The sequence below is a fragment of the Dama dama genome, chromosome 18, assembly GCF_033118175.1.
Source record: "Dama dama isolate Ldn47 chromosome 18, ASM3311817v1, whole genome shotgun sequence".
NCBI classification, from domain to species: Eukaryota; Metazoa; Chordata; class Mammalia; order Artiodactyla; family Cervidae; genus Dama; species Dama dama.
Genome location: NC_083698.1, coordinates 39,822,427 through 39,836,366, shown reverse-complemented (window position 1 = coordinate 39,836,366; position 13,940 = coordinate 39,822,427). Strand labels below are relative to the sequence as shown.

At 35.2% G+C, this 13,940-nt stretch overlaps 1 protein-coding gene across 3 annotated transcripts in view; it reads right to left on the bottom strand.

The window, feature by feature from the left end:
• Positions 1 to 13,940, bottom strand: part of MAGI2 (membrane associated guanylate kinase, WW and PDZ domain containing 2) — a 1,418,975-nt gene that overhangs the window by 1,184,714 nt on the left and 220,321 nt on the right. The gene's annotated exons all lie outside the window — the stretch shown is intronic.

The following is a 13,940-nucleotide window of genomic DNA, read 5'->3' as shown; positions in this document are numbered from 1 at the left end:
CCCATAATTTCTTTGGTTTAAGAAATTTTATTTGAAAGTTATTCTGAGTCTTTGTTCTAGTCCCTGAAACACTTAAAGTTGGTACTTTGTCCATTTTGTTCATTACTGTATTTACAGCTTCTCAGTACAAGGCACATAACTGATATTCAATAAACAGTTTTTTAAAAGGAGGATGATGGACATGTTGTAAATCAACCAAGTAAAAGAATGCTTTACTAGTGAATTGAAACTGAACCACTCGAGATATAGGACCTGTATAATTTTTTATCTTAGAAGGAAAGATTACTCATTTGTTCTCATTTGCCATCAGGATCCCTCCCCTTTGCTACTCTCCCATCGACATAAGCTCATACTTTAAGGCCTGGATAAAATTATTTCTTTCTTTAAGTCATTCTAATTCCTTCAGCTAAAAAAGTGCTACTCTGTATTATCATGGAACTTTCTGTTCACCATACTAAAATAGTATTAATAATACCTAACATTTACATAGACTTCATCATGTCAGGTGCTATTCTAATGCCTTTAGCCTCACAGCAATCCTCTGAGGTAGGTACTAATTAGTGACAGAGCTGGGATTTGAATGTAGGAAGTCTGACTCTTTAGTCTCTTAACCACTACAGTGTAATGACAGCATTATACCCTCTTTATAATTTAGTAATTCATCCTACACTGCCCTATGGCACTTGTTAGACTCCTGTAATATTATTTAACCCTTCATAGTGATTATAACTCCTGTAACATTAATAAAGTTAGCATATCAGATTATAATCTTCTAGAGGAGAATATTACTAATCCCTTGTGTAGCCCTCACAGTAGCTACCCAGTCACATAGATTACATTAATCTATATTAACCAAATTAATTAATCACATTACATAACATCTGTTAAAACACAGATGGCTGGGACCCATTCTTCAAATTTCTTATCCTGTAATTCTGAGATAGAATCTTAATTTTATATTTCTAATAAGTTCTTAAACAATGACAACATTGCTAGTTTAAGAATTATTCTTTGAGAACTAAAGCTCTAGAATATTTTCAAATAGTAAATTTTTCTGAATATTTAGATGGCTATATAGCAGAAATTTACACAACAATGTAAATCAATTATGTTTCCACAAAATAATTATTTAGGTAAAACAGAATATGATGTACACTTAAAATACAGAAATATACACAGCCCAAATTATAGAGATATAGGAATCTGTATGGTCTAGGGAGTCAATTTCATGGGTATGATAATTTAAAAGTGGGGTTCTAATTAACTAAAAATAATTGCTAAACTTATAAACAAATTTGAATAAAATGCCTCATCTTCATGTATGCCACAAAACAGATCACGCTAATTTGATTTATTCAGAAGAGTATTTTTGACATAAATGTCCCCTTTGGGTTACAATATCAAGGCAAAGATACAATGCACAGTTGATTTAAAGTATGAATTGCATTGTAAATATAGAAAACAATATCACATGTTTTTCTCTAACAGAAAAAGGAAGTCTAGTCACATTAATATCTTCATAATAATTAAACAACACATACAACTTAGGAGACTGACAGATAAAGAAGCAGCCTGTGTCAGGCTGATTACCAAATCTCCATACACAGTCCCCTCTAGATATCACTTATTATTTCTATTGTAAATTATTTATAAAGATCACTTCCATGATTTAAGTGGTCACGTCAAAGGCACCATTTACAAGCCACAAGTTAAAATAAGGTATTAATAATAAATTAAAAGCACCACATCAACATTTCATGTATCAAAACTGCAAGCAATTGATCACAAATGGCTGAAAAACTCATTATTACTTTATGTCAAGAAGGTGTTTTTGCCAGAGAACTGTCTGCCCCTCCCACACTCTACCCAATCAACAGGCTTTAATTTAATCAATGGCAGATGCCCAAACCTGGGTCACTTAAGCCTTGCTTCCCCATGAATGAGAGTAGAATGAAGCAGCTGAGACTGGGCCAATGCATCTCTTCTGTTTCAGGATGTGCTTCATGTGCCTGTGCTTCAGTGGTTTATCTTGGCTGTCCCTTCCTTAAAGTCTTTTGGTCATGGACTGCTTGCCTGATGCTCTGACACTGCTCTTACTCTACTCCTTCAAGTCCTCCTGATTTGCAGGATTTGCATCACCCTCTTGTACTCATACCCTCTTCATCTTTGTCTGCTTGTTTGCTTCTCAGTCCACTGCTGTCCTGATGCTGGCCTTCCCTATGGGACCTGCTCTCTAGTGTCCAGAGGTCTTCTGCCACCTCTCCCTGGCACATCACACCACGTGTATACTTTATGTGCTAAATATATATAGAGTAATTTCATGCCATTTATTTAAAACATTCAAAGACCTCTAGGAGGTAAATGAGCATAAAGTTTGGCAAAATATTGGACAAAATGACTACCATGCATAAATTTTACTCTAAAATTTCCCTGCCATAGTTTAATGGCTTCTATTGTTTATAGGCCCATTTTTTTTTAATGCTGCTAAGACATGAGACAATAGAAAGAATGAACCACTTTTACTATCATGCTGTATGATAGTTCTCCTACTATTAATTGTTACAATTTTTGTTTTCTATATGTCCACATTTCTGGCCATATATATACATTATCTCTTTTATCCTCACAATGACCAATATGCTACAATAATCCTACTTTGCGTAAACTAAACATTAGAGGAATTAGATCCAAGATCACTCAGGTAGAAAGTGGTAAACCTGGATTCAAAGCTCCGAATGTCTGAGCTTATAGTCCGAATAGTCCATGTTCTTAACCAATGTGCCTTTTACTGTCTCTCACTTTGCAGTTGTCTTTAAAATAGGATGTTATAATCTTATAAGTTTTCATTTTATTTATTTTTAATATTTTAAAAGGAGAAAAGTAAGTGATGAATGAAAAAAATTGTTTAAACAGATGATCTTACCTTTATGAACAAAAAATTAAAGTAAGCATGTACTTCTCAGTGCTATAGAACTTGGGATATTCTTTGGGACCAGCCTTTTTTCCTCCTCTGTTGTCCTCATCATTTCCTTGATCTAAATCTGTTAAATTATGATTTTGACCCCTTCCAACTTATGATTTCAAGGAAGATTAGGAACAGCTGGTCAGCAACTCTGTTGCTGCTGCTGCTGCTAAGTCACTTCATTCATGTCTGACTCTGTGCGACCCCACAGATGGCAGTCTACTAGGCTCCCCCATCCCTGGGATTCTCCAGGCAAGAACACTGGGGTAGGTTGCCATTTCCTTCTTCAATGCATGAAAGTGAAAAGTGAAAGTGAAGTCACTCAGTCGTGTCCGACTCTTCGAGACCCAATGGACTGCAGCCTACCAGGCTCCTCCATCCATGGGATTTTCCAGGCAAGAGAACTGGAGTGGGGCGCCATTGCCTTCTCCGGCAGCCCTGTTGAATAGCCTCCAGTATACTGGAAGAGCATTATTAACTTGTCCCTGTGCTTTCTCTTCTACAATTACATTTTCCATGACTTTTCCCCCACAGATCTCCTTTTCCTATTTTTATTCATGTTTGCTATCTTCAGAACTCTGGTTGAATTCTCTATATTTATTTTCATGTATGTACTCACATCTTTCTTCTAGTGGGAAGATAGAAGCTTGGTGTATCTCAGCCCCATTTGTTATTTTTTAATGTCTTCTTCTAACAAATAAACTATGGGACTTCCCTGGTGGTCCAGAGGTGAGGAATCTGCCTGCCCAAACAGGGGACACAGGTTTGATCCCTGGTCCAGGAAGATTCCACATGCCGTGGGCATGCACCACAACTATTAAGCCTGTGCTCTGAAACTGTGAGCCACAGCTACTGAAGACTGCATGCCCCAGACCCCATGCTATACAATAAGAGAGTCCACGGCAATGAAAAGATGGTGCACTGCAACTAGAGAGTAGCCCCCTCTGCAACTAGAGAAAGTCTGCATGCATCAATGAAGATCAAGCACAGCCAAAGACAAATAAGTAAATAAGTATTTTTTAAAAAAATAAACTATGTAGGCTGCCTAGCAGATTTCCTAGTAGGCAGCAGCAAAGACCACCAGAGCCAAAAATAAATAAATAAATAAATAAATAAATAAATATTATTTTAAAAAAGTAAACTATGTAGGCTGCCTAGTAGGCTTATCTTTGATTTTGTAATAATTGTAAAAAACAAAACAGGATCAATTTTCATAATCTGACATTGTTTTAGATTGTTTTTATTCTTGAGGAATCATGTTCTGTCACTGATGACTTAGTTACTTGTCATCTTATACCATCACAAATTCAGTGTAATGTAAAATCAAGGATGGAATGAAGAGGATAGGGAATTTATTGTTCTAATACCATTAAAGAACATTGCTCTTCAAAAGCAAAACAAAACACAAAAAAGTAAATCACCAAGTAGAATCAGGGGTCATTCTTATTTTCTAGTTTGAAATTATTTGCTTTTTTAATCACACTAAACATTATCCTGATCATTATTATCCTTAAGAAATTTGTAATTTCATTGATCATTCTTCTTAGGTTGTTTTGATAAACTAAGGAGAGAGATTTTTTTTTTTCTTTCATCATAACTTTCCCTAATTAAGAAATTAGTGAGAATATTAAATGTTGTCTCCTTTTCAATTCCTAGAATAATTACTGTAATCATTTTTAACTAATATAACTTTAAATAATACTTTAGGGTTTCTACTACTAATATGTTTTATCTATGGATAAAAGTTCTCATTATATCTAAGCACATTTTTTAAGTATATGGATATTGTGAGAATAAAAGGAATTTAATCTCATCTATACCAATAGTCTTTATTAACTCTCCATATATTAGTCATGGTTTCAGTTTTGTTGAATTGTCCTCTTTTTGTAGTTAATATGCCTGTTTTTACTTTATTTTAGTAATTAAGTGACTATAGCACAGCGACTGAAATTAAATTCTAATTATTTTCACATTTTTGACAGCACTGATTTATAAAATATTTCTTTTAAGAATATTTTACATCAAGAACTAGATATTCAGAAATGTTTTCCATTCTGCATTATGTTCCCCAGAAGTAAAACTCTAATAAAAATCTATATTAATTTTTATTTTTTTAGATGCAAAAATGAAAAATTATTAGAGTGTTCTGGGATGTCCCACATGAGATCAACTCACACACAGACACACAGAGACATACACAGATACAACACAGGTAGGCTTTAACTGAAAAGCAGTAAATGCATTTTACTTTCAGGGTACTCAGTTCTTAGATCTTTTTAAAGTGTAGGTTGCTTGTAGCTAAAAGTTTAATGCCTACTGTGAATTAGCTGTCTCATGTATTCTTTCAAAACTATGGTGTGCTGGAAGGATATGAGGTGGAAGAGTATAGGTATGCTGATAAAAAGTGCCAAGTACGAAGAACTAAATGTAAAAAAACTGGGCAGTCAGTTGGTGAAATCACGGAGAATTAACTCAAGAGCTAGTATGTAAAATACATACTGTCTAAAAAACTGGGTTCAAACTTCTAGCATGCTTCAAAAGCAACTTAAAATCTGAACAAAGTTTCCTTTACCTAATTCTGGACTTTTTTTGAGGGGTGGTATATAGTTTCTATCCAATTTGCTTCTGGTTTTGAAATATTTCACCTTTATATTATTTTTACATATGATTTTTAGGTTTGTAACTTAAAAGAGTATCTTTGAAATTTTTCACCATTTCCTCAATTTGCATATTTTAAAAACTAATAAATACTTCTTACAAAGAAATATATTCCATATTAGGTAATAGAAAAGATTCACCTATAAACTAGGAGTTCAATTTTCATAACTTACTTCCTAAATTTATGTTTCCTAAAATCAATCTGAGGGAGATAGAGTCTTCCTTTTGTGTCTACTACAGTATTCCAACTGTATTATGTATGCCACACCCTCTGTGGCCCTTAGTCTTCCTTGAGAAGAAAAACAACAACTCTATTTGATTTTTCTTCTGACCATAAGGCCTTTGTGAACCTTGGAAATATTTTTCACTATTAAAAAAAAAATCTAATTATAAAAATATCATTTAACTAGTTGCTCTTAGAAGGTTAATTTTTACTTTTAAAAAGTCTATAAATAAGAAGGCTTTCAATTACTAAGCAACAACCAAAATTATAGTTACAAGTACTATGGCAGTTTTTACACAGAACTGGTAAACTATGTTAATAGGAATTCCACTTTGTGAATAGCTCAGGGTTTGTGTAAATGATACTGCTTGTCATGCCACTGTTAAAATATATATATATATATCTAAAAGCACTTTATGTGTGAAGAAATTCATAAAATAAAAAGCATTGAGTTCTGCATGAAAGGATATAGGATATCAATCTCATGTTATATTATACAGAAGAATCCTTTAGGGTGTTGGTACAGTAAGTGAAGCACACAATTTTCAGAAACTCTAGAGACTGTCATTTTTGTCATATGAGCTTGTATTATTTTCTAAAAGAGCATATATACTGCTATATTTTTTCAACTACTATTTTAAATTTAGGACAGCAGATGAACTTGAGTTTTTCTTAAGTATATTTTTAGCTTTATCATCACTCTTTCCACAACCTCTTTAAAAAGGTACTTTAGGACACTTGTGCCTGCACGCTTAATCACTTCAGTCGTGTCTGACTCCCTATGATGCTATGGACCATGGCCTGCCAGGCTCCTCTGTCCATGGGATTCTCCAGGCAAGAATACTGGAGTGGGTTGCCATTTCCTTATCCATTTAGGACACTCATTTACTATTAAATTTTAAAACTATTTGAAAATGTTAACATTTACCCAATCTTGGTAAACATACCATTTAGGATAGAATAAAATGAAATAAAATATAAATTTTAAAGCCCCCTGTCTCTCATTCCTCTCCAAAGGCACAAACAATAAATAGCTCCTTATGTTATATTCAAAATTTATCCTATTAATTTAAAAGGTTAATAAAATATAAATTTAGTATAACAAGTAGAATTATGTACACATATAGTCCATTAAATTAACTACAGAATAAATACCTTCAACTGGAATACTAGATCTAAAAGTACCTGCGTCTAAGATTTTGATAGTTATTGCTAAATTGGTCTTCAAGAGAAAAGGACTGCTATCAACAATACATGAGAATATCTTTTTCCTCCAACAGGGGGTCCTATTAAATATTTCAATTTTTGCCAATCTTAGAGATAAAAGTGGAATCTGGGTGCTATTCCTTGTGAATAAGGCTGAGCAACTTGTCAAATATTCACTTGTATTTTGTCCTTTCTATGAACTATTAATGTCCTTTGACCATTTTTGTCTTGACTTGTTCATCTTTTGCTATTGATCTATGAGAACTCTGTGTAAAAGAAATTAACCTTCTACCACATGCTTTTGCAAATAGCTTCATTAGTTTATTATTTGTCTTTTATTTATGGCATTATCAACTACATAATATATAAATAATACATATAATATACATATAACATATAAATAACATATATATAATACATAAAACAACTTCTGTATAAATACAGAAGTACTGTTTTAATTTGTATTAATAGGTATAAGTTGCATCCATGTTTTTTCCTTTATAGGCTCTAAATTTGTTGAGGTATATACCAAAAGGTCATATTACTGCGAAAGTTTTTTTTTTTTTTTATTTTTTTTATTTTTTTATTATTATTATTATTATTTTTTTCCAGTGGGTTTTGTCATACATTGATATGAATCAGCCATGGATTTACATGTATTCCCAATCCCGATCCCCCCTCCCACCTCCCTCTCCACCCGATTCCTCTGGGTCTTCCCAGTGCACCAGGCCGGAGCACTTGTCTCGTGCATCCCACCTGGGCTGGTGATCTGTTTCACCATAGATAGTATACATGCTGTTCTTTTGAAATATCCCACCCTCACATTCTCCCACAAAGTTCAAAAGTCTGTTCTGTATTTCTGTGTCTCTTTTTCTGTTCTGCATATAGGGTTATCGTTATCACCTTTCTAAATTCCATATACATGTGTCAGTATGCTGTAATGTTCTTTATCTTTCTGGCTTACTTCACTCTGTATAAGGGGCTCCAGCTTCATCCATCTCATTAGGACTGGTTCAAATGAATTCTTTTTAATGGCTGAGTAATATTCCATGGTGTATATGTACCACAGCTTCCTTATCCATTCATCTGCTGATGGGCATCTAGGTTGCTTCCATGTCCTGGCTATTATAAACAGTGCTGCGATGAACATTGGGGTGCACGTGTCTCTTTCAGATCTGGTTTCCTCCGTGTGTATGCCCAGGAGTGGGATTGCTGGGTCATATGGCAGTTCTATTTCCAGTTTCTTAAGGAATCTCCACACTGTTTTCCATAGCGGCTGTACTAGTTTGCATTCCCACCAACAGTGTAAGAGGGTTCCCTTTTCTCCACACCCTCTCCAGCATTTATTGCTTGTAGACTTTTGGATAGCAGCCATCCTGACTGGCGTGTAATGGTACCTCATTGTGGTTTTGATTTGCATTTCTCTAATAATGAGTGATGTTGAGCATCTTTTCATGTGTTTGTTAGCCATCTGTATGTCTTCTTTGGAGAAATGTCTGTTTAGTTCTTTGGCCCATTTTTTGATTGGGTCATTTATTTTTCTGGAATTGAGCTTCAGGAGTTGCTTGTATATTTTTGAGATTAATCCTTTGTCTGTTTCTTCATTTGCTATTATTTTCTCCCAATCTGAGGGCTGTCTTTTCACCTTACTTATAGTTTCCTTTGTAGTGCAAAAGCTTTTAAGTTTCATTAGGTCCCATTTGTTTATTTTTGCTTTTATTTCCAATATTCTGGGAGGTGGGTCATAGAGGATCTTGCTTTGATTTATGTCGGAGAGTGTTTTGCCTATGTTCTCCTCTAGGAGTTTTATAGTTTCTGGTCTTACATTTAGATCTTTAATCCATTTTGAGTTTATTTTTGTGTATGGTGTTAGAAAGTGTTCTAGTTTCATTCTTTTACAAGTGGTTGACCAGTTTTCCCAGCACCACTTGTTAAAGAGGTTGTCTTTTTTCCATTGTATATCCTTGCCTCCTTTGTCAAAGATAAGGTGTCCATAGGTTCGTGGATTTATCTCTGGGCTTTCTATTCTGTTCCATTGATCTATATTTCTGTCTTTGTGCCAGTACCATACTGTCTTGATGACTGTGGCTTTGTAGTAGAGTCTGAAGTCAGGCAGGTTGATTCCTCCAGCTCCATTCTTCTTCCTCAAGATTACTTTGGCTATTCGAGGTTTTTTGTATTTCCATACAAATTGTGAAATTCTTTGGTCTAGTTCTGTGAAAAATACCGTTGGAAGCTTGATAGTGATTGCATTGAATCTATAGACTGCTTTGGGTAGAATAGCCATTTTGACAATATTAATTCTTCCAATCCATGAACACGGTATGTTTCTCCATCTGTTTGTGTCCTCTTTGATTTCTTTCATCAGTGTTTTATAGTTTTCTATGTATAGGTCCTTTGTTTCTTTAGGTAGATACACTCCTAAGTATTTTATTCTTTTTGTTGCAATGGTGAATGGTATTGTTTCCTTAATTTCTCTGTCTGTTTTTTCATTGTTAGTATATAGGAATGCAAGGGATTTCTGTGTGTTAATTTTATATCCTGCAACTTTACTATATTCATTGATTAGCTCTAGTAATTTTCTGGTAGAGTCTTTAGGGTTTTCTATGTAGAGGATCATGTCATCTGCAAACAGTGAGAGTTTTACTTCTTCTTTTCCTATCTGGATTCCTTTTACTTCTTTTTCTGCTCTGATTGCTGTGGCCAGAACTTCCAACACTATGTTGAATAGTAGTGGTGAGAGTGGGCACCCTTGTCTTGTTCCTGATTTCAGGGGAAATGCCTTCAATTTTTCACCATTGAGGGTGATGCTTGCTGTGGGTTTGTCATATATAGCTTTTATTATGTTGAGGTATGTTCCTTCTATTCCTGCTTTTTGGAGAGTTTTAATCATAAATGAGTGTTGAATTTTGTCAAAGGCTTTCTCTGCATCTATTGAGATAATCATATGGTTTTTATCTTTCAATTTGTGCGAATGTTTTTTAAAAGATTTTTGTCACTGTTCTCTATCTCCCCTCCCTTCTTTTTTTAGTATATTTAAAACTTTAGTCCATTTAGAATTAAATTTTATGTAAAGAGTGGGATAAGACTAAATTTCTTTACATTTCTATAAATGGTTAGGCAGTTGTTCCAAGACAACTTATTGTCCAGCCAACCTCAATGAATAAAAATGACATCTTTATCACCTATTTAATCCCCATAAGTCTGTATCATGAGCCCCTATCTTTTTCCACTAATATTCTACATTTGTATCAGGGTCATACTACTTTAATTACAAATGTTGCAATGTGTTTTAATATCTAGCACGGCTAAACTACAGAGTATTCAATAATTACAGTAGAGTCAATGCTTGAAGGGACAGCAGAGAGCATCTAGTTCATCCTTTAATTTACAGATGAAGAGAATGAAGGCAAGGGAAGTTCCAAGAATCATTCAACATTCCACAGCAGTTCATGGGAGACCCAGCAAAAGTGTAGAAGTGAGGGTCGCTCAGTCATGTCCAACTCTTTGCAACCCCATGGACTATAGAGTCCATGGAATTCTCTAGGCCAGCCCAAGAATACTGGAGTGGGTAGCCTATCCCTTCTCCAGCAGATCTTCCTGACCCAGGAATTGAACCAGGGTCTCCTGCATTGCAGCAGGTGCTTTACCAACTGAGCTATGAGGGAAGCCCTGGGAGACCTGGGAACTAGAACAAAGATTACCTGGCTAGTGTCCCAGTACTCATTCCTCTGAGCCATGCTAATAAATATAAAGATATACCCATAGACTTCAATACTTCTCAAATTATTCTGGATTTAAGTTTCTCAGTGATTTTTTTTCTATTCTACTTTCTTATGCTCCTGAAACTTCACTTTTATATATGCTTGTGAGATTTTCATTATTAAGGTTACCTATAATACCTATATCCCACGAATGCTGACAGAAAACATCCAAACCTGTCTTTCAACATCCTTTGTCATTGCCTACTTGCTTTGCTCATAAGAATCCTGAGTGAAGTTGTTCTAATGTTGAAAAAAAGAAAATCCCAAAGCAATGCACAGGCAAACAGTAAAGCTTCCACTGACTAACTAGGAAGTTATCTGCCAGAGGCAGTTATCAGCAAGCATCTTAATGAGAGTCATGGCTGACAATAAATGTAAGCCATTGTGAACACCACCATTGTGTATATGAACATAAAACATATATATTTAACTTCTATTATATTTGAGAAGTTGGAAACACTGGTGTAAAAAATATGTAAATATGTGATGGTTTTTCACACAATGATTCAGAGACAAAAACTTTGTGCTTTCCAAAATGAGAAGAAGACAAGCTTAAGAAAAATTTTAAGAGTAGTACCAAATTATATCAAGGTAATAGGTCAAGCTCCAGGGCTCTTTCACAGACGCAAAAGCAGATGTGCAAACTGAAAGATATTAAAGTTCAGGAAGTCACCACCTGAGGTGGTTTCATGTAAGAAGATAGACCATTTACAGAAGTAGGGATCCATTATATTCTCAAGCCAATTACAGAGGTTATAGTTCTAGACAATTTTGCTATCACCTAGACATCTCTAACCAAATCAGCAGTTATTGTATTAGATTTGCTCAGACCACTGAATTAAAATAAAGGATCTGGGCATCTTTCCAATTGAGTGGGATTAGCCACGTGATATTAATGGAAGAAAACATCCAATTTGTCCAAAGATAAAATATCTAAAACACCTCAGCAAAGGGAGTATAAGATGGGAGTTTAAATCAAAATGCATCACTTCTGATCTAGAAAGCACAATGTACATTAGCAGAAAGTTGAAAAGGACCATAAAGATTAGGAACTACAAACAATCATTTGAATTAATAACTTACACCCAAATATAGTAGAAAAATAATGCCTGCCTCCCATTTATACTACTCAGAGAATTAAATTCAGTTGCCTCTCAGCACTGTGAATGACCACTTTTAACAGGAACAGTTACATCATGATGTTTTATTTTCCTTTCAATATAGGTTAGTATGTGAACTGGTTACTCTTAAGTTACTTTCAGAAATATAGTTTCCATACTATAAACAAATAAATCCAATAATGATTGCCTCTCTCAGTGACAATCATCTGTTAATTACTGAAGACTTCCTGATCTGAACTCTTAGGAACTGAAATTCCAAGGAAATGCTGACTTTATTTTCCCATTGCTCTAAAGGACTCATTAGTTCCTCCTACAACTTTAAAATATAGTGGGAGTAAACACACACATAGCACAAAGTGTGATGACTGCAGAACATCTTTAAAGTGAAGTGAAACTGAAAGTCACTCAGTTGTGTCCAACTCTTTGCAACACCATGGACTATGCAGTCCATGGAATTCTCCAGGCCAGAATACTGGACTGGGTTGCCTTTCCCTTCCCAGGGATCTTCCCAACACAGGGATCAAACCCAGGCCTCCCGCATTGCAGGTGGATTCTTTACCAGCTCAGCCAAGGAAGTCCAAGAATACGGGAGTGGGTAGCCTATACCTTTTCCAGGGGATCATTCCAACTAAAGAATCGAACCAGGGTCTCCTGCCTTTCAGGTGGATTCTTTACCAGCTGAGCTTTTAGCAAAGCCCCAAACGTCTTTAAGATGCATATAATATGGTAAGATATTATTTTCTAAGATCTGTTAAAGTAAAATCTATTAGTTAGATACACTTACATATATAATTTTTCCGAGCCTGACTCACAAAGAGCTGTGATGCAATACATCTTAATTTTAAATGTATACCTTATACTTCACTTTCACACACTAAAAAAATACAGAATAAAAAAAAATGAACACTACTTAAAATCATTCATTATAGCAAAACAAATTACATTAAAATATCAAAGTGATGTTACTTTAAAAAAACAATTCCAGGTAGCGAAAGCTGAAACTGTGTATCTTGGCTCATTAAATCTAAACAATAGAGTTTCCCCTAAATTCTACTAGGATTTAGAGAAAATCATCCTTAAAACTTGGTATACAGGATTTCTTTCCAATACTCTTCTTATTTTTTCAGTGCTGGTGTTTCCATATGTTTGTATATTAATACTGTGAATACTTGTTACATTACATAACATGCACGTAGTCTCTGGTGACTCAGATGGTAAAGAATATGCCTGCAATGTACGAGCTGCGGCTGCTGCTAAGTCGCATCAGGCGTGTCTGACTCTGTGCGACCCCATAGACGGCAGCCCACCAGGCTCCCCCGTCCCTGGGATTCTCCAGGCAAGAACACTGGAGTGGGTTGCCATGTCCTTCTCCAATGCATGAAAGTGAAAAGTGAAAGTGAAGTCGCTCAGTCGTGTCCAACTCTTAGCGACCCCATGAACTGCAGGCTACCAGACTCCTCTGTCCACGAGATTTTTCAGGCAAGAGTACTGGAGTGGGTTGCCAGTGCCTTCTCTGGCAATGTAGGAGACCCAGGTTCAATTCCTGGGTTGGAAAGATCCTCCGGAGAAGGAAATGGCAGCCCACTCCAATATTCTTGCCTGGAGAATTCCATGGATAGAGGAGCCTAGGAGGCTACAGCCCATGGGGTTGCAAAGAGTCAGATACAACTAAGTGACCAACACACATGACATTTTTAAATGCTAAATGGTATTTCATGTTACAAGTAAGTTTTGAATTAGATTTTTTTAAATTAAAAAAGTCCTGGCGGTAATTGCTGCCTGGGGTGAGTAATAATTAGGCACAGGATGATGCGGAAAGGCAGACACTAAAATGTATATAACTGCACACTGACGTTTAATTCATTAAACTTCCTGAAATGCTGACCTGGGATCTATTAACCATTATATTTCTGCTTTTTCTTAATTGATTTCCATTCTCATTTGATTTTATTTCTATTTTGTGCTGTTTTGTAAGCTACTTCAAATATTTTTTGACAGTTTAACTT